Raw genomic sequence first — 13,267 nt, 5'->3', positions numbered from 1 at the left:
TCACGTGTCTATGCTAAGAAGATACCGCTCAGATCCTTCACATGTCACCTCCATGGAAGAAATTGAAGTACAACAAGACTTGACATATGAAGAAGAACCCATACGGATCTTAGCTCGGGAAGTGAAAGAGTTGAGGAATAAGCAGATTCTACTGGTGAAAGTGCTTTGGAGGCACCACAACACCGAGGAGGCAACTTGGGAAAGCAAAGAGACGATGAGGCAACAGTTCCCTCAACTATTTGCATCAAGTAAATTTTGAGGACGAAATTTAAATTAGAGGGGAAGAGTTGTAACACCCTCCCCATAGCAACTCCGTACATTCTACTGTTATGGTGACCAGTGTTGGTCCGGACAGCTAGAACGTCCGGAAAAATATTTAAACTAAAGTAAGGAACCATAATTAACTCAAATATTACTAAGAAAAATTTAGGAAAAATTTTAGAAATAAAATATAACTAAGTTAAATGAGTCGGTGCCCTAGCGATGGGTAACCTAGTGGGAAGATGCGGTTCTCGCAACTAGGAGCCCTAGACCCAAGAGAAAATTCATAAAATAATTTTTAAGACTCCAGAGAAGGGTCATTGAGGTTCTTATGGCATTAGAATACCAAGAAAATACTTAGAAAAATTTTTCAATCGGTACAGACAATTTTAGTCTGTTAAGCCAAACGGAGGGCATTTTGGTCATTTCGCCTTCAGCGGTGATTTTTGGCCGACTTGTCCAGTTAAGTAAATAATTATTATGACATAAAATGTGAATAAATATTGCTAAAAATTAAATTGAAATTGAGTAAAAAAGAAAAGAAAAAGAAAATGGAATTAAATTAGATTTATGACATAGGATGACATCATTAAAAAGCTTCCCACCAATTAGAAATTGACAAGCCAATTAAAGTGAGATAAATACAACTAAAATGAAGTAAAAAAACAAACACAACTTCTGCAATTCTCTTCCCATTTCAGCTGTGTTCCTTCATGTCACTCCTTCCACCATTGTTGATCAAACTTCTCACTAGAATTCCTTGATAAACCACCATAAGATTTTAATCTTGCTTCACAAAACCTCTTCCTCACACCTTAAACAACATCTAGCTAGCAAAAAGAAGAAGGAAAAAGGGAGATTTGGGAACTTGGAAGAGAGATCAATTGAGGTTAGTGACCAATCTCCTCCCTTTCTTGTTTAATTCATGTTTAATGCCATGAGATAAGTGGAAATTGTAAGAAAAAAAAAATAAAATTTATGTATATTCATCCATACAATTTTGGCAGCTTAGGGAAGGTTAGGGTTTGATGAATTTTCTTGAAGCAAAGGGTTTATGAGCTGCCCTTGTCATGAGATGAGTGATTGAACATTTAAGTGCAAGTGTAAGGCAAGTGTAATGCATAAACGGAACTTGAAAACTTGGACATTTGAACAATATTAGAGTTTGCTCATATAATGGTTCATTAACCTTATAATGGTCAATTAGTGACCATTTGAATGAATATTATGAGGAAATGAAGTGAGTTGAGGCTTGGCAATTGTGTATGGGTGAGTTGCCTTGGCTGACCTGCAGGACTGAGCATGAGTCCAGCAGGTTTGGGCAGTTATAAATGGAATTGTAGAGGTTCAATTGGTGCAAGGACAATTGGACATGAAACTAGACACATAATGGCACAACTTTGGTATAGAAACCTTGCTCAGAAAACCAAACCAAGTTGACCTAAAAATTGCCCTAATCTGGGTGACCTGCATTGTGCCTAGGCAAAATAACCAAATGAACCGTGTTTATTCATTTAGTCATAACTCAGTGTAGAAAGGTCCAATTGACCTGAAATTTTACCAGCAGAAATCTGAGACATAGACCTATAACTTTCATGAGGAACACAAATCCAAATTCTAATCATAACCCAGTCAAATTGCCAACCAAACTTAGGTTACCAAATTTGGCAAAACCAATTTTGCCCTGAATTTTGGATTCTGTCCAATCCGGCTAGTTATGGTGTTTAGGCCATAACTTGAGCTACAAAACTCCAAATGGAGTGATTCAAAAAAGGAAATGTAACTAGATAAAATAAGGAACAACTTTCGTGAAGACAATTTTACCAAATTTCTACTGTATAAATGACCAATGGAATAGTAAATATGAGGCTTAAAATCTGAAAATTTTGAATAACTAATACTAAGCTTAGAAATGGTATTGGCAACCAATACCAACAATTTTAGAATGCAAATGTGGTATGTTGGGAGTATTAGAACTAATGTACCTATTGTTTATGCAAAAGTCAATATTTTAGTTGACTAATGAAATAAATAGTAACACCTAAACTTAAATTTCAAGAATTATATAATTTAAAAGTGTAACATGCCCTAGTACACCTAGCAAGATTGGTTTGGATAGGTTGGCATGCCAATAGGGTTCGGTTAGCAGTACTGTACATAGCATTATGCCATTCTGTGATTTCATGGCTTTTAGCCATTCTGACATTATGTTGATACTTGGCCTTGTGCCTAATGTTATTACAGCTTATTAGCTGTTCTGTTGCACACCGAGAGATACATATGTGACCGATGGTGTGACGACCTGAGGTACTAGATACCCAGTGCCAGTTTACCCGTTTATCCAGTCCAGTCATCCAGTATAGGTTACTTGGGCAACCAAAAATGAAAGTGAACAAATTTAATGAAATAATGAATAAAACAGGTACATAATAAATAAAATTACCAATAATGATAAAAAAAAATTGTCTACATAAGACATCAAAACATGCATTGCATATTTACTTTCTGTTATTTCTTTTTATTTTATTATTGGCACCACTAAGCATTATTGTTTAGCGCGTTGCTTTTTGCCACGCATAGGTTCTGGAGAGACCGACCGAGAGCCCAGTAGACCACAGACTAGGTGAGACCTTCTGTAGCTCTGCATAGTATCTATGTCACCTCACCGTCATCAGTGCATTGGTAGGACACTAGGTTTTATTTTGGTATTTTGTAATTATCTTTTATTTTCTCATATGTAATTGAAACTTATGTAATGTATTTTGGTATTAATGTAAATAGTGAAAATTGTGTTTATGAATGAAAAAGTGAATATTTATTTATGACTTTTACATGAATATCATATGAGATGAATGAATGAGAAATGAAAATATTGTTGAAAAATATTAAGACTTTGTTGATGAAATGGAATTTGAGATTGATTGATTGAAAACATATAGGAAATGTTTTTCACAGGTTCCGAAGAACTGTTTTATTCATTTTTAGCCTACAATCTGTCGGATTTTCAATAAAATTTGCAGAACCTCAAATAAATTATAATTTCAATAAATGACTTAAATGAATTATACTTCATAATTATGAAAGAAATAAATTAGGAAGAATAAAAATAATTAAAATAAAATAGGGTGTTCCAGTACACTGTGTGACATATCTTACTCGGCTATACTGTAGATGGGTAAGGGGTGTCACATGGTGATTGGTGGAGAGCACACTAATGACATCATGTGATGTCATAATTCCAAATTTTCTTTCATTTTCTTTTCTTTTCTTTTCTATTCATTTTCAATTAAATTTTTAGTAATATTTATTCATATTTTATGTTATAATAATTATTTACTTAATTGGACAAGTCGGTCAAAAATTATCTCTGAAGACAAAAATGACCAAAATGCCCTTCGTTTTGCTTAACAGACTAAAATTGTCTGTACTGATCTAAAAATTTTTCTAAGCATTTTCTTGGCATTCTATGCCAACAAAACCTCAATGACTCTTCTCTGGAGTCTCAAAAATTATTTCATAAATTTTCTCCCTGATTTAGGGCTCCTAGTTGCGAGGACCGCAAATTCCCACTGGGTTACTCATCGCTAGAGTACCGGCTCATTTAACTTGGTTGTATTTTATTTCTAAAATTTTTTCTAAATTTTTTTACCATTATTTGACTTATTTATGACTCTTCACTCTAATTTAAATATTTTTTCAGACGTTCTAGCTCTCCGGACTGACACCGGTCACCGGAACAGTAGAATGTACGGGATTGCTACAGTGAGGGTGTTACAAACTCTATGTTTTCTAGATTTTTGCCTTAATTTTGCATTCCATTTCTAAGAATCTTATGCTCTGAATTTGGACCAAGTTCTTGAAACAATATTTTAGGCATTTATCTTAGGTTTCCAAATCATTTTGAATCACTTCAATTAGAGTTTTTTAGAGGAAGTTATGACCTGATAATCATTCGGAGGTCACAGGACAATTTTATTGAAGTGCAGGATTTCCAGATTTGGCATTTCTGATTTACCTCAACATGTCCCCTATTTTGCCTTGTGAACTGGGTTTAGGTCCAAACATGAAGTTTTTATTTTTATGTCTTCTGAGAATTTTAGCTTTGGAATTACCACATTTGCAGTTTTGTAGCCTAAGTTATGGCAATTTTGCCAAAACTGGTCAGATAGCTAATTATTCAGGATTTCCAGGTTAATTCAAAATTAGGGTAGGTTTGCTAGACCAATTTTTGTCTAGTAATTTGATCAGGTTATGTTCATAATTTGGTTTCATAGTCTTCTTAAGAACTGTTCTCCTATATCTCATAATTCCATAGGTTCAAGAATCACTTAAATTGGAGTTTTCTAGAGTAAGTTATGGCTAATTCACTAAGCACTGTTCATTTGGTCATTTTTATCAGGTTCAGAATTACAATTCCGGATTCAAGCCTTAATTAGGATAAATTCTTACATTTATAATTTGAGGAAATGTCTAAAACAAAGTTGGAGCTTTATTTCTCAGGTTTCTAGAACAATATGGCTCATTCCAATTGGAGTTTCCTAGTGAGAGATATGACTAAAAGACTGTTCTGGAATCAAATGGTCACTTAAGCAATTTTCAGAATTTGCATACTAAATTAATCTAGCCAATTGACCTAGTTTCCTTAATTATGGGTTTTGGTCAAAACACCAATCTTGTAGATTGATGTCTTGTGGACATTTTGCCACTAGTTTCATTGCATTTAGATTTCTGTAGACCAAGTTATGGCCACTTTGCCAAAACTGGTCAAGTAAGCCTATTTCTAGCAATTTCTAGGCAATGTGGTTCTGGGAGTTTTGTTACCTAAGTTAGGCCAATAATTCGAATTGATTTAAGGCATTTTTGAGCTCTGTGATCCTCATAAAAGTTGTAGTCCTATATCTAAGCTTTCCAATAGTATAAAATTCAGATCATTTGGACTTGTCTAGTGGGAGTTATGGCCAAATGAATGTGTACTGTTCATTTGGTTAATTTTCTGGGTTCATCATTTGGACATCCGGATTGGGACAACAATTTGGTCAATTTCTAGGCAGAATTTGGGCATGGTCTCTTCATGAAAAATGAAGCATTTCAGGTCTAGTTTCATCTCCAATTAGCTTCGTACCAATTGGAGCAACATAATTTCGGTTATGGCTCAAAACACATACTGGATTCAACAATTCTCAACCTGCAAAGAAATCTACACTTTCAAATTTCATTTCCTCCAACTCCCAAACTACAATTCAATATTCATGGCACTTCTAATATCATTAATTCATCTCAACACTATCAAATTCTAGCAACAACACAAAGTCTCCAATAGTTAAACTAAAACCTTAACTCCAATTTATCAACCTCAACATACACATGCAATCATTTTCTTACATATATAACTTCATATACATATCCATTAACATCACTAAAAACCATTTACATGCATGAAACTTCCATATATCTCAAAGCTGCAAAAATCTAAGGTTCTAAATTGTAACACCCCTAAGTTCGGTAGTGCGTTCTGCTGCTCCAGTGACCAGTGTTGTCCGGACAGCTAGGATGCCTAGAACCACACTTCAATGAGAGTGAGGAGACATAAAATAATGAAATAAAAGAAAAGAAAATACAAGAAAAACAAAGGAAAAATGATTGCAAAGAAATGTGATCAAGTTAAACGAGCCGGGAAACCTAACGATGGGTGACCGCACTGGGAAGTCACGGCGTGGACCGTTGATCGCCTCGGATCATGGGGAACCCTGGAAAATATTTTTGGGATATAAATAGACCCTTGTTGAAGAATAAATATCATTAGAAATATCAAAGAAAAATTAAATAATTAGTACAAAGAAAAGTGAGAAATCGAAAAACAGACAAAACCCGGTAATACCGAAAATTCAGGAATGCCACCCGAACAGGGGCATTATGGTCATTTGACATCCCGAAGTGTCTTTTGACCTAAATTTCCATTAAAAATAAATAATATTACACTTAGAAAATGAAATGAAAAATTAAATTGGTGGTACCTAAAGTAAATAGTGAGAATTAAGGGTTTAATGTGGGATTAAGTGAAAGTAACTTATAATATGAATTAATTAGAGTAAGTGGACCACTAAGAGAATAAAATAAACACATTATGGGGCTGATGTAAGTCCACTATTTCCAGCAGCCACTTCATCTTCTTCATTTACCATCCAAGCCGTGAATGAAGGGAGAGAAAACTCCATGGACATTTTCATGCAAGCTTGATCCCTCCTTCCATTTCAACTCCAAACACTTGAGTTCCTTCATTAAACTTTGTCTAAACATCACAAGGAAGATATTGACACCCAATTTGAGAAGTTTGGTGAAGGTTTAGCAAGTTACAAATAAAGGTAAGTTTGCATTTTGAGAAATCCTTTGTTAAAGTTTTTGTGCATGTTATGGGTATTAGTTTGGTGAAGGAAAATTTTAAGTTTGAAAGGTTATTGTTATTTTCATTTTGGACAGCCATGGGTCACGTTTATGATGAGGTATTTGTGCATATAATTGATGGGAAAGAATGTTAATAATGGTGATTTAGTAACTTAGTGAGTTATTGCATGTTTATATGGTGAATTATGCACTTTGATGGGAATTGGCATATGGTACGGCAATGTGATGTTGATGAATGTTTTGTGGCAGCTTGTGGACACTTGAGAAATGGTGTATATTGAAGGAAGAGTGGGCAGAATATTGACCTAGAAGGATTGATGATATGTATGTGAATGAATGTTGTAAAGTGTATGTAAAGTTTGTAATGTTTAGGTGTGGTTGTAATGGTATTTAGAAATTGTAATTGTGAATGATATTTGGTGTGTTGAGGGTGATTGGAATCTGCCCAAAATAATGCTAATGTAATGTAGAAAATGTTTTTGGTAATGTGCCAAAACAGTTTGGTAGGGTATGGAAGTAAACCTTGCAAGGTGAGTATGTGTTTGAAGTTGGGGTGTGAAATGCATATTGAGGGCAGTGAATATTTTAGCCTATAACCTTGAATGTGTAACCTCAATTGGTATGAGACCAATTTGGGTTGAAAATAGGCACAAAATGTGCCAACTTTCATTGAGAAACCATGCCAAAATTCTGCTTGCAAGGTGACCTAAAAATTTGACCAATTCGGATTAGGTGCAATTAGGACCTGAAAAATGACCAATTGGGCAGCAGTGAGTATTTAGGGCATAACTCACTCAAAACAGGTCCAATTGACCTGAAATTTTAACCATGAATAGTTAAGACCCATACCTACAAGTCTTATGAAGACACCAAAACCCAGAAATGACCATAAGCAAGTCAAACAACTTGCACAAGTTCGGGTCCAAAAACTGGCCGAACCAGAATTGACCAATTTGACCTAAAATTGACCTAAAATGGTACCACTTGACCAGCAATAGTGTAATGACCATAACTTGGTCTACTTAACTCGGATTGACCTGAAATTTTGCACCGCGTGCAATAAGACCTAGATCTACAAGTTTGTAGTTTCGACCGAGACCCGAAAACCGAGGGAACTAGATCGTCCGGTTAGGTCAAACCAGTATCCCGAAATCCAGCAAGTTGCATTAAAATGCACTAAACAAGGAAATGACTTTGGTAAAACGTACCAAACCTAAAACCCTATCGAGTGTGACATATTAATGACACTAAAACCTAATTTACCTAAAACGCATCGAGGGTCGGTATATTAGGTGATTAAGTGAATAATTGAGTTCGATGCATTATTTACCAAACACCATCGATAGAGACAGTTTAATTTAGCTGAAACACTTCAAATTGTGTTTCTCAGTTAACAAGGACTCAGCAAAAGGGAAAGAAATACTGAGTCAAGACCAGGAGACAAATATCAGAGGTTTGTGCACAACTGCTATTGCTTTTGAATTTTTCAATTGAAATAAATATTGAATATTTGTATATTATTGTTTTAAATTGTGTTTGTGCACAACAACTGTTTCTTTTGAATTATTTTCAATGGAAATAAATATTGACTATTTGCATATCATTGTTTTAAATTGTGGAAATATGTTTGGTGGACACTTATTGATTGAAAAACATTGTGAATGGTTTGAAACTGTGAAAAATTGTTTGAATGGTATTTGATGGATACTTATTGATTGAAAAGCAACGTAAATGGTATTTGTGGAAATAGAAGTGAATTAAGAATTGTGTTGCCATTTTGTGAATGGAATTATAAATTTGTAAATTTATTTGATTCTTATGGATCATATGAATAAAATGTTTGGTATTTGTTTTGACTCACAATTGGCATGACACTGATAATATGTTCCTCCTCCATTAATGGGGTGAGTGTGATTATTCCTCCCTCTTTGACTTATTAGTCTGGGGTGAGTATGATTATGTTCCTCCCTCATTGATTTCGATTATTGGGGTGAGTATGTCTTGTCGTGGTGTACAACACGGCATATATGGAAAAATTGTGTCATGACTTAAATTGTGATATTGATTGGCAACACTGTATTCTTCAGTTATTTGATCGAATTGTGTTATTGATTTGCAAAACGGTATTATTCAGTTATTTGATCAAATTGTGTCATTGATTGGAAAAACTGTGTTATTCAGTAATTTGATCAAATTGTGTATGAATTGGCAATACGGTATTCTTAAGCTATTTGACTAAATTGTGTTATTATGAATTTTGATAATTTGTGAATTGGAGTTTAAATTCCTTATGACATTCATTGTCTTGAAATCAACTATGGTTTTAAGTATCCACTAATGATATGATTTATGAATTGTGATTTAAAATTGTATTTGGTTAATGTTGTGCACCACTGAGACATTGTCTCAGCGATAGCTTTTTATTGCTGTCGCAGGTAGAGAGATAGACAGGGCAGCAGACTAGGCTGCTAGTACCGCCAGCGAGAGATTTTGGGTATAGTGAGTATACCCTATGTGGCATTTTGTACTGTAATGTATGACACTGTATGTACATTTTGTTGTTGGTTTTGAGCAGTTGTAAATCCAAATTGTACATTTGACTTGTAAATTAATTATGAGTTATTTGACTTGTAAAAATTGTATTATATTTCCTTATCTCAGACTTTGAAAAACTTCTATGGAATTGAGTTAAGAAATGTGTTGTATTGAGAAAAATATTGGAGTTGAGATTTGGAAAATATATTGAAGTGCTTTTTACAGGTTTTCTGAAGAACGGTTTTGTCCAAAATACAAATGGCACCTTGCCAAAATTTTTACAGATATTCCAAATAAATCAAATGAGTTAGTTGTTTCACTTCAGTTCACCAAAGTTTTTAATACCTGTAAATAGTGCTCACCACTGTAAAAGAAGTAAGAAAAGTTTTTAAAATCCCTTGTAGTGTATTTAATGGGTTATCAGTAGACGGAGTTGGTAATTCATTAGGTATACTACGGGATCATGTTATGCCTTACAGAGGGGTAGGGTGTGACATAAATTACTAATAATTTTCTTCTAATTTCATGTCAAACTCACTTATTTCAACCTCAATTCAAGGTTTAACAAGGAAATGAGAAGAAAACTTGCACAAACCTTAAATGGACAATTCTTCAAGTTGTTAAAACTTCACCAATCCTTTCTTTCTTAGCTGGCTATAGTCTTCCCAAGGTGTGGGGATGAAGTTTAATGAAGTGAACTTATGGTTTTATGTTGAAAATGGAGGGAATTGTAAGCTTGGAAGATGGACATTCATGGAGGAAGGAATGGGAATGGTTCGGCCACTTGAGAGAATGTTGAAGAAGATGAAGTTAGTGGATGCATCCTTGTCACCTAGTGCTATTTATACTCCACAAAGAAATTAAATTATTAATTTCAATACTTAAGGTTTTAATAATTCTAATAATTCCCCTCATGTTTCTTTTATTTACATTACATATAGTTTCATATTTTCATGGGACTTTCAAAATTTTAATGTCACTCATTTTAATGGACATTTAGGTCAAAAGTTAACTCTAGGTGTCAAATGACAAAAATGCCCCTCTTCGGGTTATAGTCAAACTTTTTTGGTAATACCGACTAAATCCCCGATCAGACGGTTCCTTTAATTTTATATTGTTTATTTCATTTTTATTTTCACCTGTATCAAATAATTAAATTTTCTTTGACATTTTCAATGTCATTTATACCTCAGTAGACCTTTAATTACATCCAGGAAATTATTTCCTAGGGTTCCTTGCAGGTCTGGAGTCCTCAACTGTCTACACAGTGACTTCCCGATACGGTTACCCATCGCCGTGGTTCTGGTTCGTTTAACCTAGTTACATTTCATTTCTTTTATTTTCCCTTAATTTTTCTTGGTCTTTATTTCATCAATTTATGTCTCCTCACCATAGTTTAAGTGTAGTTCCAAATATTCTGACTGTCTGAATAGACGTTAGTCGTCAGAGCAGTAGAACGTATGGACTACCTACGGTGAGGGCGTAACAAGTTATAAAAATTAAGTCTACAATCAATATCTAAATTCTCTGAGTTGAATGCTCATTCCTGTTCAAATACTTTTTCCAGGTTACAGTAGGAGTAAGTTTATTTTTCGAATCTAGCCTGCATTTTTCTCTGTTTGTAATGCTTTTTAGTTACTAGTTTTTATTGTGTTTATTTATTTATTTATTTTTATCTATTTATTTAATTATTAGAACTCCGTTGTGACATCAATGTATATATGCATTGTATTAATTAATGAAAATTAAATGGTTTGTGCATGTTAGGCATAAAGTTTAAATTTGACTCCCTTAATTGTGGATTTCTAATAGTTATCGAGTTGAGTTGGCCCAAATAAATTTATAATATTTTATTTTATATTGCATGTTGGGCCTTGAATTTAGTGTAATAATGGGTTTGGGAACAGTAAGGCTTACTACAGGTTTTGGAGGCTTTCTGTTGACCTAAGTCTTAGTGCCGGTCTAGCCCATAGAGTTGGGTCGTGATATTGAAATTATATATATGCCTCTATATAAACAATAAGAAAGCAAGTTCATTATGATAAATTTATGAAAATATCTATTGTGCACCGTGGAACGTATCTAAACTACAAAGAAATAAAGCAAATATATAAAAACATTAATATTTATGTGGTTAACTCTCTCCACATAGAGCTACCTCTACGGGCACGCCATCTTCCACTATAATCAAACAATAATCATCAATTACAAACTCAAAATTAACTACCTATCAACTTACACCCAAGAGAACCATCACATCAAACTACTCATAGTAAATATATAAGTTAGTCTCTTTCAGTCTCCTCTAAATATAACTCTTATATTTATTACTTTAACTACTTTATACACCACAAAGAGTATCTTCAATTGCATGGGCAATAGCCTCTCTTCAATAGGCAAAGTCACTTCTTAGCAGTTGGCAAAATCCCTCTTCATAATGGGCGATAACTCCACTCAATGAACTGAAAGCCAAATAACATTTTTACAATACTCTTATTTATAGTATTAGTAATCTCAATTCTAATCTAACTAGGAATCCAACTCATTTTATGAATAAAACTAAAATAGGACTTATACTCGGAAATATACCTTTGAGCAATATTTTCCTCACTCAAATTTGAAAAAGATCTCTCTAAATTCTACTTTGATTTTGAGTAAAAAATCTAACAATCGTTACCTTGATTCAAAATCCATTAACCATTGCATATTTGAAATTTTAGGGTGTCTTCTGCAATCAATTTTTCATACTTGAAACTTGAATCTTTTAAATCTTTAACTCTTCAATCTTTATTTTAGAAACCTACTTCTTTTTTTAAAAAATGAAAAAATGCATTATCAACTTTCTTGATTTTGTCACACACTACTCCTCGTAAGATGTAACATGTTCGCATAGTACACCTAATGAATTACCATATTTCACCTACCGGTAACCCATTAAATATACTACAAGAGATTTTAAAACAATTTTCGTTCATTATGGAATTGGTGGGTAAAATTTTTTTTTTTCAATTATTAAAAACCTTTATTTAAAGTCCAAACACAAATCAAATTTTTTGATATTTAAAATCTCCGCAATTTTTACAAAAATTTCGGCAGAGTGTCACACCCTACCCCTCTGTAAGGCATAACATGATCCCGTAGTATACCTAATGAATTACCAACTCCGTCTACTGATAATCCATTAAATACATTACAAGGGATTTTAAAAACTTTTCTTACTTCTTTTACAGTGGTGAGCACTATTTACAGGTGTGAAAGACTTTGGTGAACTGAAGTGAAACAACTAACTCATTTGATTTATTTGGAATATCTGTAAAAATTTTGGCAAGGTGCCATTTGTATTTTGGACAAAACAGTTCTTCAGAAAACCTGTAAAAAGCACTTTAATATATTTTCAAATCTCAACTCCAACATTTTTATCAACACAACACATTTCTCAAGTCAAATCCACAGTGATTTTCAAAGACTAAGATACAAAGATATAACACAATTTTTACAAGCCAAATAACTCATAATTATTTTACAACTTTACTGTACAACTTAAATTTACAACTGCTCAAAACCAAGAACAAAATATACATACAGTGAATATACATTACAGTACAAAATGCCACATGTGGTATACTCACTATACCCAAAAATCTCTCACTGGCGATACTAGCGACCTAATTTGCTCACGTCTGTCTCTCTACCTGCGGCGGCAATAAAAACTATCATTTGAGACAATGTCTCAGTGGTGCACAACATTTACCAAATACAAATTTTAAATCACAATTCATAAATCATATCAATAGTGGATACTTAAAACCATAGTTAAATTCAAGACAATAAATGTCAACAAGAATTTAAACTCCATTTGTTAATATCACAATAATTTTCAATAAGTCAGATCATGGTTGAATTGAATGACAGTATATGTCAATAAGAGTTTAAATCAATTTCACAATCTCACAATACATAATAACACAATTCGATCAAATAATCAAGAATACAGTGTTGCCAATCTATAACACAATTTAGGCCATGACACAATTTTTCCATATATGCCGTGTTGTACACCACGACAAGA

The sequence above is a fragment of the Hevea brasiliensis genome, chromosome 6, assembly GCF_030052815.1.
Source record: "Hevea brasiliensis isolate MT/VB/25A 57/8 chromosome 6, ASM3005281v1, whole genome shotgun sequence".
In the NCBI taxonomy this organism is placed as follows: Eukaryota; Viridiplantae; Streptophyta; class Magnoliopsida; order Malpighiales; family Euphorbiaceae; genus Hevea; species Hevea brasiliensis.
Note: the sequence above shows the minus strand (reverse complement) of the source record.